Source organism: Triturus cristatus, chromosome 11 (assembly GCF_964204655.1).
Source record: "Triturus cristatus chromosome 11, aTriCri1.1, whole genome shotgun sequence".
Lineage (NCBI taxonomy): Eukaryota > Metazoa > Chordata > Amphibia > Caudata > Salamandridae > Triturus > Triturus cristatus.
The window spans coordinates 1,065,940,264-1,065,967,977 of record NC_140594.1 but is presented as its reverse complement, the minus strand read 5'-3'; the positions used below and the strand labels follow the sequence as shown (position 1 = coordinate 1,065,967,977).

The 27,714-nt window shown below is 46.2% G+C and overlaps 1 protein-coding gene across 1 annotated transcript in view; it reads left to right on the top strand.

Moving 5' to 3' along the window:
• The first annotated feature begins 6,753 nt into the window (after window positions 1-6,753).
• The window catches only part of ZNF639 (zinc finger protein 639), a 69,960-nt gene continuing 48,999 nt past the window's right edge, over window positions 6,754-27,714 (top strand). Inside the window, exon 1 of the mRNA XM_085635398.1 lies at window positions 6,754-6,997. The gene's annotated coding sequence lies outside the window, so the exon portion shown is untranslated. The remainder of the gene's footprint in view (window positions 6,998-27,714) is intronic.

The following is a 27,714-nucleotide window of genomic DNA, read 5'->3' as shown; positions in this document are numbered from 1 at the left end:
GGACGATTTCTCCCAGTTGACCCGGAGTCCCGAGAGTTCCCCGTATTCTCGCAACGTTGCCCAAATGGGCGTGAGGTCTGCCGAGATATCACGGACATATATCAGGAGGTCGTCCGCATATAGTGACACACAGTGGGTAACGTCCGCTATGGGTATCCCCCATGCGTCCCCCTCCTGTCGTAGTCGTATTGCCAGAGGCTCCATGGCTAGGGCGAAAAGGAGAGGAGAGAGGGGGCATCCCTGCCTAGTTCCGCGGGTCACCGGAAACGGCGCCGATATGAGTTTGCCGAGTCGCACTCTGGAGGTGAGGCCGTTGTACAGCAGGCGGGTGTAGGCCAGTAGCGTGGGCCCCACACCCACGAGCCGCAGAACCTCGAAGAGGTACGGCCATAGCAGGGTATCGAACGCCTTCTCCAGGTCCAGGACCAGACATGCCGCCCGGGGATATCGTTCTTTTGTCTGATCCTGAATGTGGAAGAGGCGACGCAGATTATGTGAGGTGTTTCGCCGGGGAACGAATCCACACTGGTCCGAGTGGACCAGTGCGGGAAGAATTTGGCTATAACGATCCGCTAAGATTTTCCCGAGGATCTTGCAGTCCGCGTTCAAAAGTGTTATCGGCCGATAGGACGCCGGGAGCTCGGGGTCTCTATATGGCTTCAAGAAGGTCACTAACATCGACGTCCGCATCGAGTCCGGGAGCATTTGGCGGGTCACCGCCTCTTCGTATATGGAGACCAGCCGCGGCGCTAAGAGCATCGCGAACGTGTGGTAGTACTCGACCGGGAATCCATCCATTCCCGGTGCCTTCCCGCGTGCCAGAGCTTTAATCGCTTGTTTCACATCGACCGGTTTGAGTTTCTTGTCGAGATCTTTTCCGATCTCGGGGGGGATCCGGGGTAGAATCAAGCCATCCAGGAATCCGGTAAGGTCTCCCGAGGGCTCGTCCCGTGGGGAGCGGTACAGGGTCGCGTAGTACGTGCGGAAGACGTGTAGGATATCCGTCTGTGTACTTTTGAGTTGCCCGTCCGGGGCCCGGATTTCAGTGATTGGGCGCGACACTGTGTCTTGCTTGGCTAGCCAAGCCAGCAGGGATCCCGCCCTATTCCCCTCCCTGTGTGTCCGAGCTGCATATGCTCGAAAGTTATATTTGCGCAGATCTCGCATCGCCGAGGCATGGGAGGATTTGGCCGCTGATAGTTGCGCCTCAGTGGCGGCTCCTTGGTCTACTCGCCTTGAGAGTTCCGCGAGCCGGGTCTCCGCCCCCTGCAGTGTCCTATCTAGCATTCTTCTGACCCCCACTACTTGTTGAATGCAGTGGCCTCTGGCGCTTACTTTGAACGCATCCCATTCAAACGATCGTGCGGTCGCCGTGTTATCGTTTTGTCTAAAGTGGCCTTGCATAAATTCCTCTAGGCTTTGGCGGAATACCGGGTCTGTCAGGCATTCTCGGGGCATCCTCCATGTTGGGATTGGGGGGTGAGGGGGTGTCCATCTGAGGACCGCCGTGTGTGCGTCGTGATCCGACACTACTCTACCTAGGTAGTCCGACTCTTGTACCGAGGATAGGAGCGACGCGGAACATAGGAATCTGTCTAATCGGACCCTCAGATCGTGTGGGATCGAGTGAAAGGAGTACAGCTTCGTGGTGGGATGGCGTGCTCTCCAAATGTCGGTCAGTCCCCATCTGTCTGCCCAGTTGCGTAGGTCCGTGGCTTGTTTGTATGCTGGCGAGTGGGCCTGTGGCGGGTGTGAACGGTCGAGGTGTGGATCCAGGGTGCAATTGAAATCCCCTCCCAGAAGCCATGGGACCGATGTGTGGGGGGCCAATGTGTGGGTGAGCTTGCCCCAGAAACTCTCCTGCTCTGTGTTAGGGGCATATATACTCCCTATCATCAGTTGTCGGCCCTCTAACAGTCCCGTCAGTAGTGCATAGCGGCCCTCTTTATCCACAAGTCTGTTTTGCTCTTTAAAGGCTACCCCCGGTCTGATCCAGACGAGCGCACCCCTAGCGAACGCTGAGTAGGTCGTGGCACAAATGATGCCTCGCCATTTTCTCTGTAGTCGGTCCACCTCCCCTGCCGTCAGATGTGTTTCTTGTAAGAGTGCTATCTGGGCTTTTTGTCGCTTGATGTATGCATAGACGGAATAACGCTTGCGGGCTGTATGCATCCCCCGAATATTAAGTGTCAGGAATTTTATGTCCGTGTTGGGAGAGTTGTGGGATATGGTGTGGGAGGTCATGTGAATACGTCCTTGTAATAGTGTGGGCCCTTGGCCGTCTCCCCCGGTCGCACGTCCCCCACCCACCATCCATCTGTGTATTGTCTCGTCTGCGAAGGTTATCTTGTCCGCGCTGGGAATGACGGGGAAGGAACATAGGGGATAAGGAAATGAACCGTAACAAGGGTGGGAAACAGTCCCAATGCTGGGGGCACATCGTGCGAAGCGATGCGCCCAAACTGGTTGCCTTGGCGTAGCTTTAGTTCGTAAGCGCGGGGGTGGTGAATCTAGTGGCTGCCGATTCCTGCTCCGGCGGTCATCCGTAAATTATTGAAGTCTATACATGTTCTGCCCAGTGTCGGGCCTCGTTGCTATACTGTTCCTCGTAGTCTGCTGGGCTGGTCGTGCTTGTTTTGTCGCCGACCCGATCCGTGGGTCCCTTGTCAGATGAGTGTGTCCGCGGTCTGGGGGGTCACCACAGGGGGTGTCATCGAGCCCTCTCGTGATCCTGGCGTTGCGCTCTTTTCGTCATCTGAGCTGAAAATGTGAGGGCCTCGCTCCGAGTCCGAGCCCCTATCCTGGGGACTCAGGGTAGCCACCGCCTGGAGCGCCCTCCGTCGCTCCGCGATTATCTGAGCGAGGTCTGGAGAGCTGGCGGTGGTAGTTCCTGTTTGTCGGTTAAGCGGTGTGGAGGACGTCCCACGGGTCCGGCGGCCCGGGCGTCCGGGTTTCGTGGGCAGGCGAGGGCCGGGGCTATCTCCAAGTTGTCGTGTGTGCTGCTCCGCCCAGACCGCCGCGGCGCCCGGGTCCGTGAAGAAGTGTGTCTCACCCCCATAGATGATCTTAAGGCGGGCCGGGAACAGGAGCGCATATTGGATGTTCTGCGAGCGTAGGGTACGCTTCACTGCCAGGAAGGTGGCCCGTTGCTGCTGGACTGCACGGGAGTAGTCCGGGAACAGCATAACTTGTTTGTCTTCCAGCTGTAGCCGTCCCCGCTGTCTGGCTGCCCGTAGGATAGCGTCTCTGTCCTGATAATGGAGGAGTTTAAGCAAGAAGGGGCGAGGGGGCATACCCGGTGGCGGTCTGCGAGCCGGTACTCTGTGAGCCCTTTCCACGGAGAAAAACGCGGTGAGTGTGTCTGCAGGTGTGAACGTGGCTATCCAGTCCGCGATGTATTTGACCGGATTGGGCCCTTCAATGCCTTCCGGCAGGTTCATGATGCGGATGTTGCTTCGCCTGGATCGCCCTTCCAAATCATCTGTCTTAGACTCCAATACCTTTACCCTAGCGAGTAGGTCCTGGAGCGTGGTGTCGTGCTTTTGCACTTGCGGTTCCAGTGTTTGGAGAGCATGCGTGTTGTGCGTCACTTTGTCCGCCAATTTTCTGTGGTCGTCGCGAAGAAGGCCCAGATCCGATGACAGCTCGCCGAATTTCCCTTCTAGTGCCACTCGTGATTGTTCTATGGCTACCAGGACCTGGTCCAGTTTTCTTGACATGGAGTCATCTGTGACTGACTCCGCGGCGTGGGGGGGCCTCGACGGTGTCGACTCGGTTGTCCTGGTCTGATGAGAGGCCGGCGGCATCCCCGCCGTTTTTTGACGGCCCATCGTGGGAGGGGTCCTTTCGCGTCTGTGAGCACGGCCACTCACCGATGCCCACACGCTGGTTCGTCCGAGAGGTCCGCTCTTCACGCCGTCGTGGCACTTCAGGCGGCCATCCCCATCGGGTCACGTCTCACCGTCTCGTCGGGAAGTGCACCACCCGTGGTCCTCCTATCCCCTACTCGGTCACGGGGTTGGCGTATGGGGCGTCGCGATCCTGCAGCACCCGCTGATCCCGCGTCTATGGCGGAGATGTGCGTGCCGTCCTCCTCTGTCTCCGGGTGTTACAACCAGGCCCGTCGAGTCCACTGGGCCTCTTAAATTCAGGGCCATATGCTGCACGCACCTCCCTATCTGCCAGTCCCGTGGAGGTCGCGCGGCCCGCTCGACAGGACCGGTCCAGCGCCGGCACACGGTCGGGGCGCCCCTCTCTCCCTCGTCGGTGTCCCAGTCCGAGGTTTCCCGATAGGGTCGTGGTTGGGGTCCCTCGTCGCGAGTTCTCTACGCCGGACCACCCCTCGCACCCCCGTCCAGCGCTGCTCCAGCTCCCTCCCTTATATATGGCGCTGGGGGGGGGGGGGCCTTGGGGTCTCTCCGGTGCCCGCGCCCCGCTCGGGGCTCACCTGCTACGTGGGTCGTCCTGCCCAGTCGCCCTTGTCCTGGCTCGAGTCCCGCCTGGTATCCTCCGGTCGCCGCCACTGAGGGGAAGGGCAGGGGGATCCGCGCCGCCTCTCTCTCCCGGAGCCGCTGGGGCTCCCAGATCGACCCTCCGGGTCCCGCTCCTGCCTCGGCCGTGCTGTGCAATATAAGCGCTGCAATTAACAAATATTTTCACAATGGCCCACAATCAGCACCCAGACGCGCTCTATTTAGAAAAGAAATGCATCTAGTCCAAAAGCACGACGTGTAAAGCACATGTCGTGCTTTTTGGACTTGATGCATGTCTTTTCTCAATAGAGAGAGGCTGCGGGATAATTGTGGACCTTTGTGAAAATATTTATGTTAATTGTAGCGCATGACAGTGCTGCATTTAACATAAATATCTGCACAAAGGCCCACAATCATCCCGCAGCCGGGCTCCATTCAAAATGCAGCAAGTGCAGAAGCAACTTGCTAGTGAATGCGTGTACAGGCTTCCGGCAAACAGGAAATTGCCGTTTTTTGCCGCTCGCTTTTTAAAAGCGGGCGACGGCGTGAACGTGTGCGCGCTTCACATAGGACACTGCGCGCTCGGTGTGACAAAGGTTTGCGGGCGCGCACCTTAACGAGAACACTGGTTGAGAGGTTTTTATTGACACATACCTAAAAATCAGCAATTTTAAAAAGAAATGTGCGCCTCACAGGTTGGACAGAAGAAACAGCAAGAAACATTAAAAAAAAATGCAAGTGGGGCAGAGGAGCTGGGGTGTGGCATGAGGCAGCTGGGATCAGAGTGGAGGGACGCAGCTAGGAGGGTGAAGAGCAGAAACCCTCTCATGTGCTGGCAAAAGCCATGGAGATCGCAGACGGCATGTTAACAGAGGAAAGGTGATCAAAAAGAAAATAGTGCCACAAACAAACATAAAAAAAAAACAAGAAAGAAGACATGTAAGAGCGGCAGTCTTCTGGGAGGGTCCAGAACAGCAAAAGGCGGGACAAATGAACTGCATTTGCCAATGCAAAGCAGCCATTTACAAAGGGCATGAACAGGAGCCAATTAAAAACATGGGAGGTTATTCCAGCCCATGTATCAGATACAGCATGTCTCGCAGAGACAGTGCATGCGCTTCCTAGGCAAGACCTAAAAAGCATGCCTCCTTGCCCGCCCCCTATATCTGCCCTTAGACCTGACCCCGGTCTACAGCTCAGTATGGTGACTACCTGCACTTATCATCCCCAATTTAAAGCACTGCCCCACAGCTGCACGTTGCTCTCTCTGGTTTGCTGCTCTGCCCCGCGCTCCACGTTGTCGTCTCTCTCGTTCATGCTACAACCCGCTTTCAGAAAAAAAACGCTTTTGCGCGTTTTTCTTTCTTATTTACTGATACACTTCGATCATTAAAAAGGAGGAAAAAAAAGCACCCATGTCATTTTGATGGCTCGCATGTGTGGTGTGCGCCTTCAAGGCTGTTTTTTGTTCTTTTTTTACCATGCTGCACAACATGGCTAAAAACACTGGCAAAACCAATAGGTTCCAAAATCGAGACGCATTAGTGTTTAACTTGTAAAAAACAAGAAGTGCATGGGTCCAAGATACTTCATGGGAGGTCACTGCAGCTTGAACACCCTGCTAATGCCGTCAACTGCAGAGTATATTGAAACTCCAAATGACCGGCTGATGTTCTCTTCTGAAAATAGACAGCGCCCTCGTGTGGTGACTGTCAGAAACAAGTGCTACTCCTGACAAATAAGTGCCACTCCAGCTCAAATTAAGCACCAATTAGTATTGCCAACGCTTGTTTTTTCCCGACCCTGCCATTGTTTTCCTTCATTCCATTATCTTCCCCTCGTGTTCACTTCTTCCCGTTTCCTTGCACTCATACTTTTCTTTCACACTCAAGGTCTCAGTTTACTTTCCTGGTTGTATTTAGACTTCTATGAAAGTTTTGAAGCTTTCAGTACAAGTGAGCCAGCTGACGTCAAACAACCCAATGAATGTTTAACAACATGAACCAAGCTCTCCTGCTTTTGCTTGTGAACGCCGAGACAGGGCTACAGTGGAGCTCTCCGAGGCCCGATCACCGAAGTAATAGGGACAGCACGTTATTCTTGGGATACCAACCATTGCAACACCTGATCAGATGAGAAAACAACGGCATTTTAAGAGACTGCAGGTCCAGACTCCAGCCATCCCCTCCGCGCTTCGACGCTATCGTAAACGCGCGTACACGGTGATGTCAGTACGCAAGCGGAGCGGGCGCAGGACGTTGGGAGACTGGTGCGGCTGTTTGAGAGGAGCATCGCTCCAAAGCAAAGAGGTTTCACACCTAAGATGGCTTCCGCGAGATGCTGCTTGGTAGCTTTATGGAAAAGCTTCCGGGTCAATCTCGCGACGCCACTTTTGGTCTCCCGTTTACTTCTGGATTATTTAGTGCCCCTCTACGGCTTTCGCGCGTAGCTTGCTTGTGTGCTGTGCCGTCCATCTTGTTCGCAGTAACGGCCGCGGCGGTGACCTTGATAGCTTTTCATTTTCGGTAAGTAGGGGAACGTGTTGGTGAAGGGTGTCGGTAAGCGGTCATCTATACGGTGTCGCCACTCGAGCCGTTGGCTATGTCGTCGCCTATATCTGGTAGCGTAATAGAGTGATGTAACGCATACCGGGCACGCTTTCAGGCTGCTAATGTGTGACATTTTGATGCATAATGTGTCAGATCGTCAGTTGAACACTGCATTTATATCCAGCTAATCGGATGCATGTTTTAAATCACATCCTTTTGTAGAATGTAGTCATCTCGTAATTTTGGCCGAATAAAGCGGATCCTGAAAACTATTATTGGCAAACATCTACGACTGCTTTGCAAGGATATCTTAGATGTGCGTGAAGAAGGGGGGATGGAAAATTAAATATTAACAGATGACTGAGGTGTCTGTAAATGAAGAATGAAAAATGCACATTTTTAAAACGTGAAGTACTTTGAACACGGAGGCTAACGACTAAGTTAGTATCTTCTGACTGATCCCTGGGAGCACTGCAAGTGCATCAAACAGAATACTGTATGGATGATAAGTGACCGTCCCGTTAATTTCTTTTATATATATATATATATATATATTTCTTTGTGAATTAAAAATGCTTCTTCGTTTGTGTATTTGTTTGGTTGTTTCTGTATTTTTTTGTTTGGTTTGTGGTTTAAGTCATTGAAAATGCGTAGCTCTGGGTTCCAGTGAGGGGTGTGTTAGGGGTCCACAGAAGTCAAAAGATTAAGAACCACAAGCTTAGTGGACTATGGTGGTGAGTGATATATTGGTGTGGCATTTGATTGTGACATTAATTGCACAGTAAATTGAATAAAGGCTATGCAGAGAACAGGCATTAGTGAGTTTTATTGGGGGTATTCACAGAATGTGAAACTAGCCCAAGAGGCAGTTAAACTCTGTAGATGGTAACAGTATATGTAGCCTGTATGCGAGGATACAGATACATGCAGGTCCTTTTGCAATGTAAACTGAGGATAACTGTCTATAAATACAGAAGAGACGAGAAACTGCATGTAGCCTCTCGTCTAAATAGAGCCGTACAGTAATGTATGTAGGTGTTGGGTTATAAGGATCTATTTGGCTAATCAGCAGTGCAACCCCAGCATGAGCATATTAGTTACACAGGCATGTCTTTGGGATACATATAATACCATGACTGAGAACTGGATGCTGGGAAATTCGAATATGGCCAATTTTGACTCGGTCAAGTGGAAGTATTACCAGGTTGTGTGCAAGGCTAAGAGCAACCTCCTACTCCCAGTCCTGCCTCACTGCATCTTCTAATTCTACTAAGGATCCTTTCTGAATCTTAGATCGTACGCCTCAACTACGGACAAGCTGTCCACACTTTGGAGGCACAGATTGATAAGTGGCTCAGATTGCTGCGGTCTATCGCCGGCTGGGTAGCACTTATCAAAATGATTCTGCACCCAACATCCCCATTCCCCTCCCAAATAGTTTTTTTTTCAATACTTTGTTCGCACTTGATACGACTGGTATGGGGGAATAAGCGGGCCCGGGTCCGCTGGCAGGTTATGACTCTCCCCTACGAAAGAGGGGGCTATGGCGTGCCAGATGTACGTCTATATTATTTAGTTGCACAATGCAGCTACGCTCATGCATGGTTCCACCCAGATGCCAGAATTCCTTATCTTCGTCCGGAGGCTGATCTTGTCCTCCCTCAGAAGTTGGCAGCCATCCTCCCCAAGGGCCTTCCTCGAGACCCACAAGAAATCCTAACGGTCTCCACGACCAGCAGGGCCTGGGAAAAACTCAGGCTTGTCACGGACATGCACACCCTCTTCCACTGCCCTACCACTTCCTAACGCTCAATGGCTGCCAATCATAAGTGAACGCCTAATACAACGCACTTTCACTAAATTTGGCATTACTAAAATTGGTGATCTGTTCCCTGATGGGTACTCTTTTGACACCTATGACGTGTCCAGGTTCCCTGATGCCACCTTCATGGACAAGTTTGTTCTGCTGCGGGTTCGCTCTGCGTGCCACATTTCCCGATTTCCCCCTAGAACCGCACTCATTTACCCGTCTCTCTATAGTCATCGAGAGCGACCAGGGAGTCCACCTTTTTTCCAAGCTGTACAAGGCCTGTGCAACTCTCGTCCCACTCAAAGATGACAAGATCCGTAGGGACTGGGAGGAAGACTTGGGTAACTCGATCACAGACGAGCAGTGGGGTGCATGCTGCGTAGTTAAGAAAAATGTCTCCCTCAACTGTCGTCACAAGTTGATTCACTTAAAATTTCTCTGTTGAATATACGTTACTCTGGCTAGAGGATCCCTCAAAGCCCCACACGCGGACACATAGCTTGGACCTGCCCACTTATACACTCCTTTTGGACAGAAGTGCATAAAAGACTAGGGGACATGATCCACTTACCATTAGATCCCTTGCCTGAAATTGCCCTCTTAAGATACGTAGTTAATTTTCCCAAAAAGGTTCGAAAATTTGCGGCTATCTGTTTCTTACTGGCTAAAAGAGTGGTGACTATCCACTGGGACAGCAGGACCACACCTTCCATTCAAGGATGGATGAGCAGCCTTGCCTCCTGCACCACGAGAAGCGAGGTGTATGCTGCCACAGTACCGTCTACCTCATGGCCCAGGGATGTATGGTGCCCTTTTAGAGCCTATCTCGCATCCATGCAGCACGTATCCCCCCCCCCCCCCCCACCCCCCAGCTGGAACAAGGCATTGTCTCCACTAGAGTGGGTGGGGTGAGACCTATACCATGCAGCAGCATGCTTTGTTCAGTTTTTCTACTACCCACATTTTCTTTATAGTATTTACAATTTTGCAGTAGTGTTGGGATGTGGTTGTTTCTCTATGGGCTAGGCTCTTGTATGTTGCTAGGAGGGCTGCTCGCTGCATATTGATTGTTGCATCATATATGGCTATGTTTTTGATGTTTCTTCTTAGTTGAGCCTACTCGCGTATGTACAATTTATTTCCTAAATCATGTACTATGACTGTATTTCATAATGTTACAAGACACTTTATGTCAAAACGCTAAATAAAGTTTACAAAAAAAAAGTATTTGCCAGTGTCCCTAAACAATCAACGTTTCCCACTCTGGAACCCTGTGAGAACCACAATGCATACGAGATTACTTGCTCCATACTGTCCCACTCAAGACCTCTTGTTGGCTAAGCAGGGTTTGCTATTTCACCATTGAGTCAACTTTAGAATATTTTGTACCACTTTCTTCCACAGCAGTGCTTCTCCCACTGGAATTCTTTACCCAAACAGCTGAGAGTTAAAAATACAATAGCAAATTCAGGAAATACTTAAAAACGCACCTTTTCACTATGACATTTGGGTAGATCTGTTGTAGAAGTGTCAGACTGATCTGCAGAAGTTAGACTGATCAGATGTCAAAGGGTGGGCTGTCCCTTTCAAGAGGGTTTCATATCTACTATCCAAGGTTTTGTCATCTGTTACTTCTGTATTGGGACTATTAGACAGTAAATAGATTGGGTTGAACACCCTCCTTATGTACATTGGCTCTTCCTGCTCTCCCACTGGTGTCTACCTTAGGACTTAGAAGCCTCTAAATGGACTTGTTGGTAGTGCTTAAGAAAATCCATAAATAAAATCGTCACACTGCTCTAAAACCATTGCAGAAGTTGTAAATGTAAGTAACACGCTATTTGAGGCATTCTAACTGCGCTAGCCCCATCCCACCAACTATCATTTCCTATCTGTCAAGGTCATCGGCACTGCCATCGTCATCGCAGGCACCCTTGAAGCCATTCTCAACAAGCTTGATTTCAAAAGCTCAGATCATAAACCAAGACCCTCACGCCCTGGGTTACACCCAATGGCACTTGTTTCTCCTTATTACTAGCAGCAACTTTATTAGTTTTCTGTGGTTTCACAGAGCAGCGTCCGTGACAATGACATACCAGCCTCATTTGTTGATTACATACCTATGCTATGCTGCTGGCCCCCCATACCTAGACAAGAACAGGGCAAACCTGTATCTCTATGAAATTTGTGAAAGGTATTAAGCACATTGGTTTGTATGGTGAGACGTAGAAACAATTTAATTCAGTTGAAACCTACTGTCTCAATACACTAGTATGCAAAATATTTAAACTACTGAAAGTTTAAATATGACATGAAAAAACAAACTATCGACTTTTAAAAAATGTTCTAAATTAAAAAACACAGTTTATACAAAGAGTAAATGCGCGATACTGAATTGTTAAACAAAAAAAACTTGAAGCAAACCAGACATACAATTCTTCCTGTTCAGGTAAGTGTTCAACTGTGTATACGAAATGAATGAAGGAAGTCCCTGTTTAATTAAAGTGTTCTGTTTCTTACAAATGGTCCATGCTGTAACCTTCCAAACAAAAGTCCTCTTTTCGACAACTGAGTGTATTCGAATTTGTGCTGTCAATTTTACCAATGATCCCTGTATCTAGACCTTGTGAACATTCCCCTCTGTACTCGAACCACTCACTCCAGCCCCATATCGGCTGCATACTTGCCACCTCGCTTCCTACTAAAGAAACCTAATGTAGAGACTGATGGCCTTGCAAATTGAGCCATCTGCTTTTTCTGGGTGAGGTCCTATAAAAAACACTCGTATTACAGTGTCAGAAATATAACCATTACAGTCTGCTTCAAGCCTGCTATTTGGTCTTCTGCTCCATTGTAGATTGCACTAGATTGCAAAGCTACAACTAGTACACAATGCCCTGTATGAATATGGCACATGCGGCATCAGTACTCTTCGTCGTCCCAGATGTCAAACAATCTCTCCTCCTCAATGGGCTTCTCCATCAACATCCTCAAACAGTTTGTTACATTGCTATTCATTATACTTCAGTATGTAGAACTGTATTCCTTCAAATGTTCCCTGTTCTTGGTAAAGTACAGTACAGAGTTTTCCAAAGTCATATAATCGGTCATGTGATGTTAAACCTACATATGGAGCATTTAGTAGTATTGCTTGCCATTCAAAATTCTTACTTGGTAAAAGTGGCAAACTACACGTTTGGGAAATTGCTAAACATACTACAACCACATGGCATCATCCTGGGTTGTTTCCTCCATTGTGGCGTTCTTTACAGCTCCTCTCCTAAATACTGGAGAAAGAAAAAACTAACTACTATATTTCCCAAAGCATGCAGTGACCTACACTTCCTCATCCATCCCCCTCACTTCCTCATCCATCCCCCTCACTTCCTCACCCATCCCCCTCACTTCCTCACCCATCCCCCTCACTTCCTCACCCATCCCCCTCACTTCCTCACCCATCCCCCTCACTTCCTCACCCATCCCCCTCACTTCGTATTAAACTACCTATATCTTCTTTACAAAGCTGTTGACGTGCAAAAATATTCTACCAATCAGAAAAAAAACCTCCTTCTCTGGTTGTAATCTTAACCCCAACTACTTTTGTAAATGCGCCAAAACAGCAACAAAAAAAACAAGGTGCCCCTCGCTCTAGAACCTGACCTGTGAATGCCACCTTCAGGCATTTAGGAATGGAATTGACTCTATTCTCAAAGTATCACCACCCCCCACGGGCCGCCTTTTATTTCACCCTGCCATCCAGATTAGTGATTATGCCTGAACGCATGGTGTTTCCCTACAAACCATGACCAATGTAATGCTTTGGAAATTCTAAATTCCTGTTACCCAGACATAATTTCACCCATGCAAACCTTTATTATAAATTTGATGTCCTCTTCCTATTTCTTCTGTAAATGAACACAAATGTTGTAATTGCTGCTGCCTCTAAAGCTAGGTCCGTGCTGTATTAATTCCCTAAATTAACACACAAACTTTATGCCTAAAAGATTATTCCTTTTGCTCATGATAGTCTTCAAATAAGATTGTTTTGTGATTATGAAGAAAACTTTTCAGTTTTGAGACTGAGAAAGGTAATTGCCAATAATTAAAAATGGGAATGTAACTTTAGATGTGGAGCTTCTGCTACTGAAAGGGATACAGCTACCAACATACTTGTGTAGGCATTTGTGTAGACATTTCCAAGGTATTAATAACATAAACACAAGAAAGCAGGCTGAACTTTATAAATTGGTCCGTATTTTAATGGCTCTACTATATAATGGCTAATTGCAGTTACAGTGCTGTACTAAACGAGGGAAAGTTCTTATTTGGCAATTGAATAACGTAGAATATTGAGGAGATGGATAACAACAATCAGGAAATTGTGTACTCCGAGATTCCCCTTAAATTAATTTTAGCATTTTCAGGTTTTAACATGCAAACTAGTAAACGTTTTGGGCATAATGTTCTAAGTTAACTCCTACAGTGTGGGGCGTGCCACTGGAATTATGCGACAGTGTAACACCAAATCATTCATTAGGATTGGTTTAATGATGTAGCGTAAAAAGGAAAGCTATACTGATTTAATGCGGCACATTATGTGGCAGTATTTCACTATGTGACCTTTTGACATGCTAATGGTATATAGGCAAAAAATCACCTAATTAGTACCAGTTTCATTCCAGAATGCAGCAGTCAGCAACTTGAAGCGACCAGTTAAGCTTTTCAAAAGGGTCTGCCTCTGAATATATGCAGATTGCTTTGTAGTTGTCCACTTGACCATAATACGGAGAATGACCACACTTTAAACAAACTATCATAATCTGCTCTGGGTTTAGATGTTTAATGGGCAGTGCTGGGTTCTCAATGTGTCCATGATGGCGGTAAATCCATGAATGGATAGCCCCCTCCATTTCTTTGCTTTTAGTACAATAAACTTTTAAACTGACTGGTAAAAAGCATCAGGCATTTCCTGACTTCAATAAATTCAGAGCACTATTGCTTGTGATGTTGAGGTATTGTCAGGAAGATATATACATCCATGCAAATCGTGTACCTCTGTGTAGGATTCGCATAAATACGTATTTTTCGTGAAGCACAAAATTCATACAGTACAGAAGGAAGTCTGCCTAGTTGGTTGAATTTCAAAGTACACTCCCTGGCCATCATGTTTGCTTCTGTAGGTTGTCCGGCCTGGTAAATATTCTTCACTCACCCAGAATAGAGCATTAATCTGTGGTTACAAGTCATTACAACCACATGCATTCATTATAGTTGACAATTTAAGTTTAAGGTTGTTGGCTGAAGGTCATAGTCATTTTTAAATATTCTCAGCTGGCTCTTATCAGCATGCAGGAGTGCCATATAAGTCTCGTCTGTTAAGAGAAGAGGATGTATTTATTTCTCAAGCCCTTCTCTAGAGATTAAATGAAATGTTCCGCCCATTGTTGACCTTTACATAACCTAGACATGAATGAGCTGTGCAAGGATCCCTTTGGGACTGACTTACCACAGATACCATGTATTCTTCAATAAGTACATATTACATTTCGAGCTGCAGTCACCATTTTAAATTCAAAACCACCTTTTTAAATTCAAAACCGCCTTCTTGACGTAACTCAATGCTTTTTTTTTTCACAGAGTAAATCTAGGGTGCCCGTCGTGCTCACTTACCTCCTACCATTCTACCTCCTTAGCCCCTTACCTCCCACTATTCTCCCTCCGTTACTTTAGCCTATGTGCTAGTGGATCTGACCACACCCAAGTACTGCGGTATTTGGAAATCGTGTGTACCTTGGTCTTTCTGTTCTGAAGACGAGGTAAGACCACCACCTTTCCATTTTCCCCGCGTGTTGCATTTTGGAGCGATGTTGATTTGCAAATTAAAGGAATTGAATACCTTTTCCTCTTTTTTTTTATGGGTGGATTATGGCCGTGTGCCTAAGCGTGTGATGTTTGTGGGTGTGATGTTTGGCAATAGTAGTTTTCAAACACTGACATGGGCCTGCTGTTGAAAGGAAGTTTTGCTGATTTAGATGGTGCAATCTGCAAAAGAAAGGCTTGATTTCCAGTTGGATAAGTAGGGTAATAGCACAGTTAAAAAACTGAAGGACCGAACAGAAAACTGTTATCTGGTAGTATTCTGTACCTGATTATTTTTGTTTTGTGAATATTTAGTCACTTGCCAGTTTAATCTCCGAAAAAAAAATATTTTTTTTGCCTAATCTATTAATGAATGCAATCTTTGTAATGAGCTATTATATCTATCAAAACTTGGTTGCATTAAGTATCATTTCTCCTTTAAATGTCCAAACCGGTGAAATCTTAATAATTGGGCAATGACATTTTTAAGCTCATTATTCGAAATGCCCACTTTAGACTGGCACAAGGTCACTAATTATTGAAATGCTCTTGAAAATTGAACAATATGTAATGCACAAATCAAACAATTGAGGCAGATTAATAAATATCAAAGGACACCTTTCTGTTTCAGCCTTCAAATTGCTCTGAATGCAAAGTTGAAAAAACTTCAAAGGTTTGTACATGTAAAAGTCACAGACCGTCCTTTCAAGCAAGGATACCACCTCTTGCATAATTTTATAAGGATCTTTCTCTAAAGCAAGTTCTACACAGTCGAGATGATGAGATTTTTTTAAATTGACACAAGCATTTTGGGCAGCAAACAAATTAATTGATTCAATGATCTCATTCTGCTGATCCTGCATGTGGGATCTGGTTGTAAGGATTATCTTTCCACCTCTCCAGGTTCCAGAAATATGAGGATATCTGCAGAAGTGTTTCTATCAATTAGTCTATAAAATAAGCAAAATGTGGATCAATTAGCCAAACCTGCTTGTTAATTTTTAATGTCCTCATTGGAGAACCTCGTCCTTTTGAGATTGGCCGTATTCATTATGTTTGCTTTAGTGGCGTCCAAGATTTCTATTTTTCTCAGAAGTACTACTGAAGGATTTAGTTATTGTTGAGTGTGTAGTGTTATCTTTGACTATGGCATCTGGTGATAGCTGTGTCACAAAATATCCATGACTTTCATACCAATATAAAAACAATTTCAAAGGTACAGCATATCACAGGTAAGAGGTATCATATTTCCATATCTAAGGCTAACCAAAAAGTTGACTGACACGTCATGTTTTAAGTTTTGCAGCATAATAGAAAAAACATCACAAACCTTAAAAACTTTTAATTACATTAAACCTGTTCTCACAGTTCAAACGAAATAAATGCCTTAAAGATGCGGGGCCAAAGTCCCTTACCTTCCTATGTTTCAAGTGTTGGTGTGAAGGGTATAATGTAAGTGTTAACGCTAGAGCCTAAGGCGGGAGCAGTTATTGTGGATTGCAGGTTATAGTTCGGTTGCATTTATCTCTGTTCGTTTAGCCCATACAAAAAAACATAATTGAACGTGATTGGCAAATTCTGTATACTTTACCCGGCAGTAAGACCAACGACCCTTCCTTGTCTCTCTGACTTGAGAGCCGCGGCATGCTTGTTTTCCTTCATGCAGCTTCATTGACCAGTTCACGTTTGCCTAGCACGCGCATATAGCGGAAGCTTTTGAATATGTGCCAAAAAAGGCTTGCCAGGAGGGGGTTCACAGCAGACCATCAAATCTGTAAATAATTGATGAATTTTTTTGTTGTCCCTGACTAAAAAGGCTAAAACTGTGCATAATCATGTTTTTGTGTGGAAGAGCAAAGATGCTTCGGCTACTCACTCATTCATACATATTTAATATAGTGCCATCTGGTTTTGATTATGCAGGCTGCAATTGAAACTGTCAAATGCAAATAACACATGAAATCCTACAGTATGTGTTTAGGGAACTTATGACCAGATTCAGTACAGTAAATAAAACTGACCTCTGCTTCACCTATTCTTTCCTACCACTGTCCTTGAACCATACTGAGGAAAGTGTCGAAATAAAGATTGTTATACGGTCATTGATAAAATACAGAATCGTATCTGTTTGAGAAAACTGCCTTACTCACTCATGTCTCCTTTTATGTCAGTTGGAAAATGGGCTCCTGTGCAGCCTTGCAAACGATTGTGAAAGAAACAAAATGTATCTGCTGACATTCCTTGTGCTTTATTGCAAATGCATAATGTTTTCATCATTGGCTCCAAATTATGTGATAGCCATTGTATCCAGAATTCTACATTTCTACCACTTTTCCCTTTAATAAACCTCAGATCATCCAAAATGAGGCCACCTGACTGATTCTGAAAGTTCCGAAACATCATTCGGTCAGGGAGTGGTTGCGATCACTCGATTGGCTCCCACTTAGGAAGTGGGTGACTTTCAAGGCACTATGTAGGGTCCATGGTATTTGAGAGCCACCTTTAACTGGTATTTTCAAATAGACAGCTTAAATTCACAGCAGGTTGATCAACCCCAGGTTTCAGAAGGTTAGAAGGGGTCGGCCGTGCATTTTCTTTGACTGTGGCCAGGTAACGGAACACGCTCCCTATATACATAGATGTATAGATATATCTATATATGTATATGTTTTCGAAGCATCTCAAAACATGGTTATTTTCTTATTCTTTTTGATGCTGCTTCCCTCTGTTTGCTTTTGACTGGTGTTAGCACTTTGATGCCTGGTGGCTTTGTAAATCTAAAATAATAATACATTTACAATATAATTAAACCTGGGGCTAATATATGGGATAAAGTAACCCTTGCCATACATTAGAAAGGTATTTCAAGTGAGAGGAATTGTGTAACATAGAGGAACAAGGTCAAAAGCAGAGTTCCTTAAGTTCATGGAAGTCAGAGGTGAGTGGCAATATCATTATATTGCACAGCAAGGGGTACTCTATTTCTGAAAATAGCTGGTCACACCATAACCCTTCTCACTTGGTGTGGTGCTCTTTCATATGAAAGAAATGAGGATGTTTTTAAATATCGAGAACAAAATTAGAATCTCTGTGCAAAAATAAACGCAACAAAAAAGCAGATATTTGCTTCAAAAATATATTAAAAGCAGTTTAATTAAAGCCAGATAAAAAAAAGCTGTACAATAAATGGAATGTGTTGAATATGAATACATTCTTTCTCTCCTATAATTATGTACAGCATGGAAAAATAATCATGTTTTTTTTGTAATAAGTTTTTATTTGCATTAAGCAAGTTAACAATCTGGGTTCAGTTAAATTGCATTACATTAGTATTTGGAACATCAGTCAAACAAGTACAAACTTCACCCATGGGCGTTCCACCTATCTGAGGTGTCAACACGGTGTACAGCTTAATTTGCGTAGTTGACTGGGTGCAGTGCATGAGCCGTGTCTCTGCAATGGTCGGAGCAACGCAGGGGACATAAACTGAGGTGAAGGAGAGAAAGGTTAGAGGGGGAGCATGGTGGTGAGCAGGTGAACTGTCGTTTTGCGTAGGGTTAAGAGACTGCAAGGCGGGTCTGCGCGTTACTGGTGGTGGGGTGGCCTAGTTCATTTGTTGGGGAATGCTCGGTAGCACCTGGTGTTGGAGTCATCACGGCGGCTGGGGCCCACTCACGGGGAAGTGGAGGGGTGTCATCTGGGTTCCCTGTGCGGGACCAGGGGAACCGGAGGTGCTCCCTATCCCTCACCTAACTGTCGAGAGCATCGGAGAAGACCAGCCCATTGCGGGGAGTGAGGTCTGGGGCGGAGACGCCGGACCTCCTTGGAATAGAGCACATTTTCTGCTGCACCGAACTTGCGCAGGGCTCTCCTCCAGGCCTCAATTGGCGGGGGCAGTGGTGAGCGCCAGTGTGCTGTTATGGTGCATTTTGCTAACACCAGCGTATGGGCGTCGAATCGCAACTGCAATTTGTGGTATTTCTGTCTCTTAAGGAATTCAAGAGAGCATTCCTCCCAGAAAGAGATATATCTAGTAACCCGGCGACCTCGTAGAGTATCTCATGTACTACGCGCCAGTAAGCCTGAAGGGTCGAGCACGACCACATGTGCATAAATATGGCATCGGGGACATTCAAACTGTGTGTCTTGGAAACGGTAGTGTAATCGGGTATGCCCTGTGTAATATGAAGAATTTTATGTTTTTAAAGCACGTATTTCGGGAGACCACATCTGAAAGCTCACTCCAACTCTTTCTCGTGCAGGGCTCGTCCAAATTCCTCCTTTCATTTAAGGGGTAGAAAGCAAGTAGCTGCCAAGACTTGTGTGGCCTTGTACAGCTAGATGATGAGGTGGTGTCCTGGTCTCAATGTCAGGATGGCTTGCAAGATTGGGTGCGTCTTGGGCTCCCCTTCAGTGAGGTCTCAAAGAACCGCACATGTAGGGAGAAGATGTAGATGAAGTAGGAACTGTCCCTGTGGCAGCTCCCTCTCTTCAACCAGCTGGGCAAAAGGGAGAGGGTCTAGCTTCTCGACGAGATTGCCCACCTCGACGAGTGTGTGCAGCCCAAACCCATAGGACCTGCGCAGTATAATGGTCTCGCCCCGAGGGAGGTCGACCAGGGAAAGCTCAGGCGAGTACAGAGGGAGATGGTGTATCGTGGGCATGCACATTCGCACCATTGCTACCTGTAGTGTCCATGCAGATGCGGGGTGAGAGACCGGAAGGTGCAAGAGCTGGAGTGGTCAGGGGCCTGTCTCTGCATAGGCCTCCCACCAGATAGCGCCCAGCTGTCCAACAGGACAGCCACTGTAATTGGGCCGCTAAGAAGTACGCTTCAGCGGATGGCTCCTGAGGCCTCCACGGCCGGTCGGCAGCTGCAATTTGGATAGAGCCACCCGGCGGCCAGACCCCCAGACTGGGCCAATGAGGGTGTCCAGTTCTCTAAATAAAGAATGGGGGAAGGGGACACCGCCGGGATGCTCGAAAAGTGGTAGAGGAGGTGAGGAAGTGCCACCATTTTCACCAGGGCTCTCTTACCTACATGAGCCCAGAGGTAGGGTGCTCCAGAAGCGCATCTGGACTCTGATGCTCCCTAGAGCTTTACGGAGGTTCCCCTCATATAGGTGGGTGGTGGAGTGGTAGAAAAGTCTGACAATGAAGGCAGGAGGTGCCAAGATATACCTTCCGCAGGATCTGCCCAGGGTGGAGCAGGTAAATGACGGATTTCTCCCAGTTAACCCAAAGCCATGCCACAGCGGCAAAAGTGCATTCCGGATGGGCGCCAGATCAGCTGCGATGTCTTGTACATAGAGGAGTAAGTTGTCGGCGTATAGTGATGTTGCATGGTTTCTATCAGTTAAAGGGATGCCCGATTCCTGGCTCTCTATGCGAAGGTGCACAGCGAGTGGCTCCTTTTCCCAGCGCAAACAAGCGGGGGGGATACGGGACACCCCTGTCGTGTCCCCCAATGAATCGAGAACGGGGCAGAGATCAAGCGACCTAGGCACACCCAGTAGACCAAATTGGAGTATAATAGTTTGGTGTAGGTCAAGAGCCAAGGCCCTATTCCTAGCCGAGCCAGCACAGCAAAAAGAGAACGCCAGGACAGGGTATCGAATACCTTCTCCAGGTCTAAGATAAGGCATGCCGCCCGGGGGAACTTACCGCGCACCCAGTCTTGTAGGTGAAAGAGACCGCGCAGTTACTGCGAAGTACTGCGGCCAGGGAACTAATCTGTTCTGGTCAGAGTGGACCAGCCCTGGAAGCAGCTGGCCGCATCGAGCGGCAAGCGTCTTGCCCAGTATCTTATAGTCTGCTCCAAGAATGACGATGGGCATTTATGAGGCAAGTCATGTGGGGTCCCTGACTGGTTTCGGGATGGAGACCAGAAGGGACTCGCGTAAGGAGTGAGGGTGGAAAAATAATCATGTTGCCATAAATATTGCCTCTGCTTATCAATGTTAATCTAGAAAAACAAATCGGAAAAAGGAAAAGCCACATTTCATTTTCATAAGTAGTTTAAAATTTGCTCTGTGTCCTGCCTTTCCCTTCTGCTGCTGGCTCTAGCACCAGGCATTGTAACATCAGAACTCAACTTTTAATAAGTTAAGTGGCTACGTCCATTCTTTATTACAGTCAACTAGGGATGTCACCAGTAGTAATGAAATTAGCGACTGACTTTTAGGCGAGGATTGCAGACTCCCCTTTATTACATAATTTTTACAGTATCTCAACAAATGGGATGGAACAGGTTCTTTCTCTTTTTGCTGCTGCTAATTTTCAGTCTTAATGATTTGCACTTAAATGCTTTGAATATTAAAAAAAGTGTTACAGCAAACAAATGATGGATGGAATGCTGACAATGCAAACATTCTCCCCCAGTCAAAAGATCTGGGTTAAATCCATCGTTCTTTTGCCCACTACGCCACCCCAGTTTGGACCCAGCCAAATGCAAATCAGTCTCTTGACCCTGTGCCCCATGTGAACATTCCAGACCGAACTGCCAGGCCAGGTCCTCCCTTGGCTTGGCAGTTCGGGCTGGACTGTTCCCACAAGGAACAGGGTCAAGACTGATTTGCATATGGCTGGGTCCAAACTGGGGTGGTGTAGTGAGTAAAAGAATGATGGATTAAACCCAGATCCTTGTGACAGGGGGTGAATGTTTGCATTGTCCAGCATTCCTTCCATCAATTGTTTCTTTTCCATATGTCGCCCTAAGTGGGAAGGGTATGCCCAGACGTGGGTCCCGTGCTCACTACACCACTGGATTCAAGCTAGCCTTGCCGATGAAGGGTAATGCCCTGAAACCGGTTCCAGGATGCTTGTTTCCATTCCAGGGAGGACCTGGCTTGGAAGTTCGGGCTGGACTGTTCCCACAAGGAACAGGGTCAGGACTGATTTGCATATGGATGGGTCCAAACTGGGGTGGTGTGGTGAGCAAAAGAATGATGGATTAAACCCAGATCCTTGTGACGGGGTGAATGTTTGCATTGTCCAGCATTCCGTCCATCAATTGTTTCTATTGAATACCAAAAAGGCATTTCATGAGAACTACTGGAAATTACTACACCCGTCTAGAAATCTTTAGTTGTTCATTGGTACATGGCTGTAAATTGAGTTTACATTTTTGGAGTATTTTAATTGTCACCAAAGTGAGTTGGCATTTAGACCTAATGCAGGGTGCCTCAGCAAAGCACTCTTAAATTTATAATAACTGAAGATCATGTGCACATTTATCGAAAGTTGGCCATGTCTTGTTGTTCAATGAGTAAATATTTTGTATATAGACTAACTTGTTTTAAGTATGTTCCTGCTCTAGAATTTAAGATATTTGGAGTCTGTGCTGATAGTGGTTGAATTTAGTGTTTCTCAGTATGTTTTCATAATGAAATAGCAATTCTTGAGTTGCAGCTCGCTCGAGGTAAATGTTGACAGCTGTCAGAATCAAAGAACCACATGGCAGCATGCAATGCGTTTTCTATAAAAGGCAAACTTGAATCTTCATCTAGTCAAACGAAGGGGTTAACCTAGCAGCAACCGTTAATGCTTTCATTGCCTTGGGTACAGTGATGGTATGTTGTCTCCTCCAGTTTACAAATAACCCACTCCACACGAATACATTTTCGCTAAAGATTCTGCCCTTTTCTTGAATTAGTGTAGATAGATGCAGGTGACGGCTTTTAGAGTATTCCCTTGTTACAATATTTTCACTCTGCAGCCTCGCATGATATCAAATGATCAGGTCTGCGTAGTAATAAGCCAGAGCGGCTCAATCATTTTTACTTTGTGATCTGTCCGGTTATTTAGAGGCAAATTAAGCTTGGATTGAGGTGGCCAGTGTAGGAAGCTGGTTCTTTATAGGAATATCACAAAGAGATGTATTGTGTAAAGAGTCCAAGCATTCCTTATAAGTGCCCAGGAGCTTGATATGGCAACCCCAAGGGTGCTCTTCTAGGTGGTAGTGTGGTCGTGCAGCGTTGGGCTTTTCTCAGAGGAGTGCAAGACATCTGGAAATGCACACAATAGTCAATAAATGAGACCCACGACCCATAAAGGAGATCCACACCAATTTATACAAATAACCAGTATCTAAATATTTGTTTTGGCACCACAAACCATTCATTCAGGTAAGTAAGTTTTTTAATAGAAATATTTTTGAATTCAAAAAGTTGGCACTTCTTGCAATTTCTAGAAGTTACAATGTTTATCCTATGGGAGGAGAAGTTAGTGCTGCATTTGGTTATACTACAGCGACTTACAGGACCATTCTCCAGGATTTAAGATGAGTGCTGTGCAAAGCCCAAGGGAGCACCAGCAGCAGCACTAGGGCAGCCGGATGCAGAGGTGCAAAACGGCGTCAGCGGCCCAATGTTATTCTATGGGGACGGTCAGGGTAAAAAGTGGCTGTAGGCTTTGACTGGGGTGCCATTCGGGCTGAACAAACAGGGTGGCTAAGGCCTCATGATACTCGAAGATGTAGGGACACCATTGCCTCTCTTCTCCACGGCCCAGAGGCGACTGGTGCAGAGGTTTTAAGTGTTGGGTTTCTGCGGTCATGTAGTCCTTCCATGACGCTTGAATACCTACAGGTTGTAGGGAAGTAGGTCTGCTGCTTCTGAGGAGGTCTTGGTTGCTGAGTGAAGTGCTTGTAGATCTCTCGCGCTTTGGGGACTCAACAGCTGCAGGATAGTTGAGTTTTTGTGTGCAATTCGGGTGGGCCGGCAGGGTTGGCGCCAAGTCAGTTGCTGGATCTTCTGTTCTTGCTGGATGTGACTCTTCACGTCCTCCTTTGTCTTTCAGGTCGCACTAGTGCCGGGGGCTCACATAAATACTGAATTTAGGGGTGTTAAGTGAGTGTAGGGTAGTAGCCAATGGACTACTGACGCTTCGGGTCACTACGCCCCCTATATGACCAGTTCTGTAGGAAGTGGGCATAACCCTGTACCAGAATTCCTAAGAATGCCATCACAATGGCTTCTTCTGAAAAGTCGTGTCCACCTCAGTTTAGCCCACATTAGGGGTGGTACTAGCCTGGGGGTGGCACGCCTACCTGATTAGCTAATTTTCCCAACTGTCCAGGTGACAAGGGGGCTCTGGACAACGAGGGTCGGCTTCGTCTCCTGTGAGGGGAGCCAGATTCGCATTTCAAAGGCGGCGGCTCTTTGAAGCTTGCCAGCCTATGAAGGCTAATCAACCGGTCATCCTGTGGGAGGGGGTGTGGCAGTCTTCCCGGACAGGCTTTTGTTCTGGGTCGCCTGAGACCAAAGGGTTCTCACCCTAGGAGGTCAGAACAGCGGCTCATGTGTGCAGGTTGGCAGAAGCTAGTCAGCAAGCACACCAGAGGCTGGTAGGTTTTAAGGGTGGCACTTCTACAGTGCCCTCTGTGTGCAGGTTTTGGTAAATCCAATACTGTAATCAGTATGGATTTATCAATACGAGATATTTGATACCAAACATCCCTATCTTCAGTGAAGCCATCCTGTAGCTGGGAAACTCATTTTCACCAGTGTCCAGCATGTGTTCTGAAATGGCTTCCCTGTCCACTTGCATTGGCAGTAATGGAACTGACAAGCACAGGGGCATATCTGGTCATGCTGTAAGCCCTTGCATGTAATACCAGGCAACCTGACTTAGGGCTCTAAGGCCTGCTGTAGGGGGGTGACTTATAAGTACTACATTCAGTGTTAGGGGGCCTGGCACACAGGGTTGTGTGTCGGGTCGTGTTTTCACTTTTGTCTGCACCAAAACACGCAGCCCGGCATGAGTTTGGTGGGGGGTCGCTTAGGGGGGTACTATTTGTGCTGCTGCCTTTGGGGAACCTGTTTAGTACTTCAGGCCCTAGGTACCAGGGGTCCCATTTACTAGGGACTTATAGAGCGTGCTAAATTAGATGTTGGAAATATTTATTTGTCCATCTTATCTTGCTTACTTAACGAACAGCAGTGGAATGTGTGTATACTGCACCTTGTAGTCCAGTAAAAATCAGTATGGGGACCACTGTCACTTTGCTGTTCAGGAGGATATGTAAGCAATCTGGTCTGATGCATCAAACCCTATTAATTGGCTCACATTTTCCTGCCTGAAAAGTTAACTGGACAAGGCAGTAGGTTTGGTTTCCTTGTGCAGTTTAAAGAATATATTGGGGAAAACCTTCATAACCTACTGTTTAATCTGCCATAGATATTTCCTGATATGCTGCTGATAGGTAGGTGATTATGTTCCCACTGTGTTGGGAGTGGTGAGACATGCAGTAGATTTCCTTAGCTTTTAAAGCAAATAACATGCCGTTTTTGGAGAAAAGAAGAATGGTAGAGGTCTCTCATTCCCCTCTCTGACTTATGATGTTTTAGATTGGAAGTCAAAGTCCGTCAGGGGTACCGTAGGTGAACCCGCACACCCTCGTCCCTCAGAAACAGATAACACACAAAAATTATGCAATGATTAGTTACACATGATTTGTGGAAGAATCATGCATATTAGAATAGTGACAATTATTAAAATATCAGCAGAGCTAACTAAATTAGCACAAACCTTCGCAATGCCCCAAATGTTTTCATCATACTTACCTACTGTTAGTAAAAAAAACTGCCTAATTTGCAGAGGCATTCTACAGGTTGCAAAGGTATTTAACTATATAATTTATATGCCATTTAATGTAAGTATCCCTGCATACCCTGGCTTAAGTCAGGAATCGATTTCTCAGCATATCCAGTCAGAAACCAGTTCACATGCATCCCACCTTCATAAATCTAGTGTTCTTTTTAACCTTTCTTCATTGGGGCCCTATGGAGAGGAAACTCCTGCTTAGCTTTTATGTTACTGCTTCGGAACACTATGTCCCTTTGCAGAAGTGCCCTGAAGACAAGCGAATGCAGCTATTTCTGCAAGCAAATGTAGCAATTTCTTCTGCCTTTCAAATTGGTGCCATACAAGACAGGCTGGCCTTGGTACTAATCACTATACGTAGCTTTGCAGCTTTTATAAAGCATAAAGTCTTCAGCTCTCTATTTTTAATAACACAATGTTGGAATGCATTTTGAATACGGTATGATGGAGCACACATTTGTTAGCATTACCATTCAAACAGTGAGTTATTTCTAAGCCCTAAGTCTGTCATACGAACACTCTAGGGAATTAGTGCATTGATGTTGGCACATAATCCGGTCTGACTTGTAAGCAACATGTATACATTACCAGGAGCAGTGCCATGTATAACAATGGATCCATTAATTGTATCACAAAGGGTTTTGTGGCCAGAGGGTAGAGTGTAGTAGTCTCTGTTTTCACTGGGAAGTGTCAGTTAAAAAAAACGCATGATGAAATTGGGATCAGTGCAAAACAGAAAAGTAATTGTAGCAGTATTTGTCGTGGCAGGTTAGGTTGTGACGATATCGGGGGGGGGGGGGGGTCTCCTAAAACAGCTGTGTTCTCTCAATCTGTGCTTTATGTGGAGAGCTATTAGTAGGCTGGTTGGGCATTCATGATTGGGTGAATGCATGTAGATGGTAGGCATATCTTTCAAACGGCAAGCATTAAGTGGGCCTACATTATTGGTTAGGGATAATGAAATGCATTCACAGCTTTCAAGATTTAAAGGACACAGTTTAAGATTGCCAGCTATCGCCATATTATGCAGCATTTACAGTCCACTATTAAATGCAGCTTTCCAAAACGTAAATTATTCGCAGGTAATGTCTTTTCTCTGTTTCCATCAAAAACATCTTAATTTGAGAATCTGTGGACTGGTGGCTGAATACTACTACTTCTCAGTCTACAGTCTGAGAGCTATGACGATAAGGACATTAATAATAAGCAGTTGGATCTGCCAAGAATCTCTGGTGGCCCAAACCCATTCAAAATTACTTCAAATAACACCACTATAATATACTAAGAACTTTGTGTCACTGGCTATCAAACGACCATTGACCAGGCCGCTACTATGGCCTTTTCCCGGTAAACAATTCTTGTTGTCTCCAAACAAAAAGCTTTCATCTACCAGGGGGATTAACACGCAAACCAGTTGTTTGCAGCTAGAACTTCTGTTTTTTGTTCATGAGACAAAAGGCATGGCTGCTTGATTTGCTTCATACAAGGGGTTATCCTTTGAGGACCTAATGATGATCAACTATTGTCCCAGGGTAAAAGGATTTTAGCATAGTAGCCAGTGTTTCAGGCATGAGTCTCCAAGAAGGGTTTAGTACTGTACTTTTACTGTACTATACTATTATAGTAGCCTTCAGTGCTTCTGAACTGAGATCAAAGGTCTGCAAAGAAGTAAAGGATATTGCCATCCAACATTCCTCGCTTAGTTTCACCTTCAATAGCTAATCTTCTTCCCTTTTTTACAGTAAGTCCAGTAAATGTAAGTTATTTGTTCTACCTCCTTCCTTCCAGACCCTCCTTATGCTTGTCCCACCTGCTCATTCACCCATTCTCGTACTTAATGATCTAGGTCCATGCTTCTCTGTTTTTCCACTGTCCCTCCCCACAGTTGCCTAACCACCCATTGGCTCTCCCACCCTTCACTTACTCTAACATCTGTTCCTCTATCCTTCCAGTGTCTCTCTCATCTGCCTACTAACCCTATTGTTTACCGGTTTGCTTATGCATTCATTTGTTCTACCGTCTCAGCTTGCATATGCACACTGCATGATCAATATACATAAAGCACTTCAGCTGGGATTTTTAGAACTTCATACACTATACTAGAAGTGACCCCCAGGACTTGAAATAGGTCTGAGGTGACCATCGGTCTATAATACCATATCCCAAAAGAGGACATAATCCTTGAATAGTGTGTGCAACTGAACACAAGACGGCATGGAAGTGGCCTCTAGAACATTACACATCCGGTGAGATATCCAGAGGACTTAATTCACAACGGTCTCTTGAACTGGACAATCCATTCCAGAGGACGCCATTTCCGTGATATGTGCCACATAGTTATAATACGGGTCACTCTTCTGTAGATTGTTTTCTCACATTCTGAACTCCATAAACTTCTACTGACCCTGTGGCCTTGTTT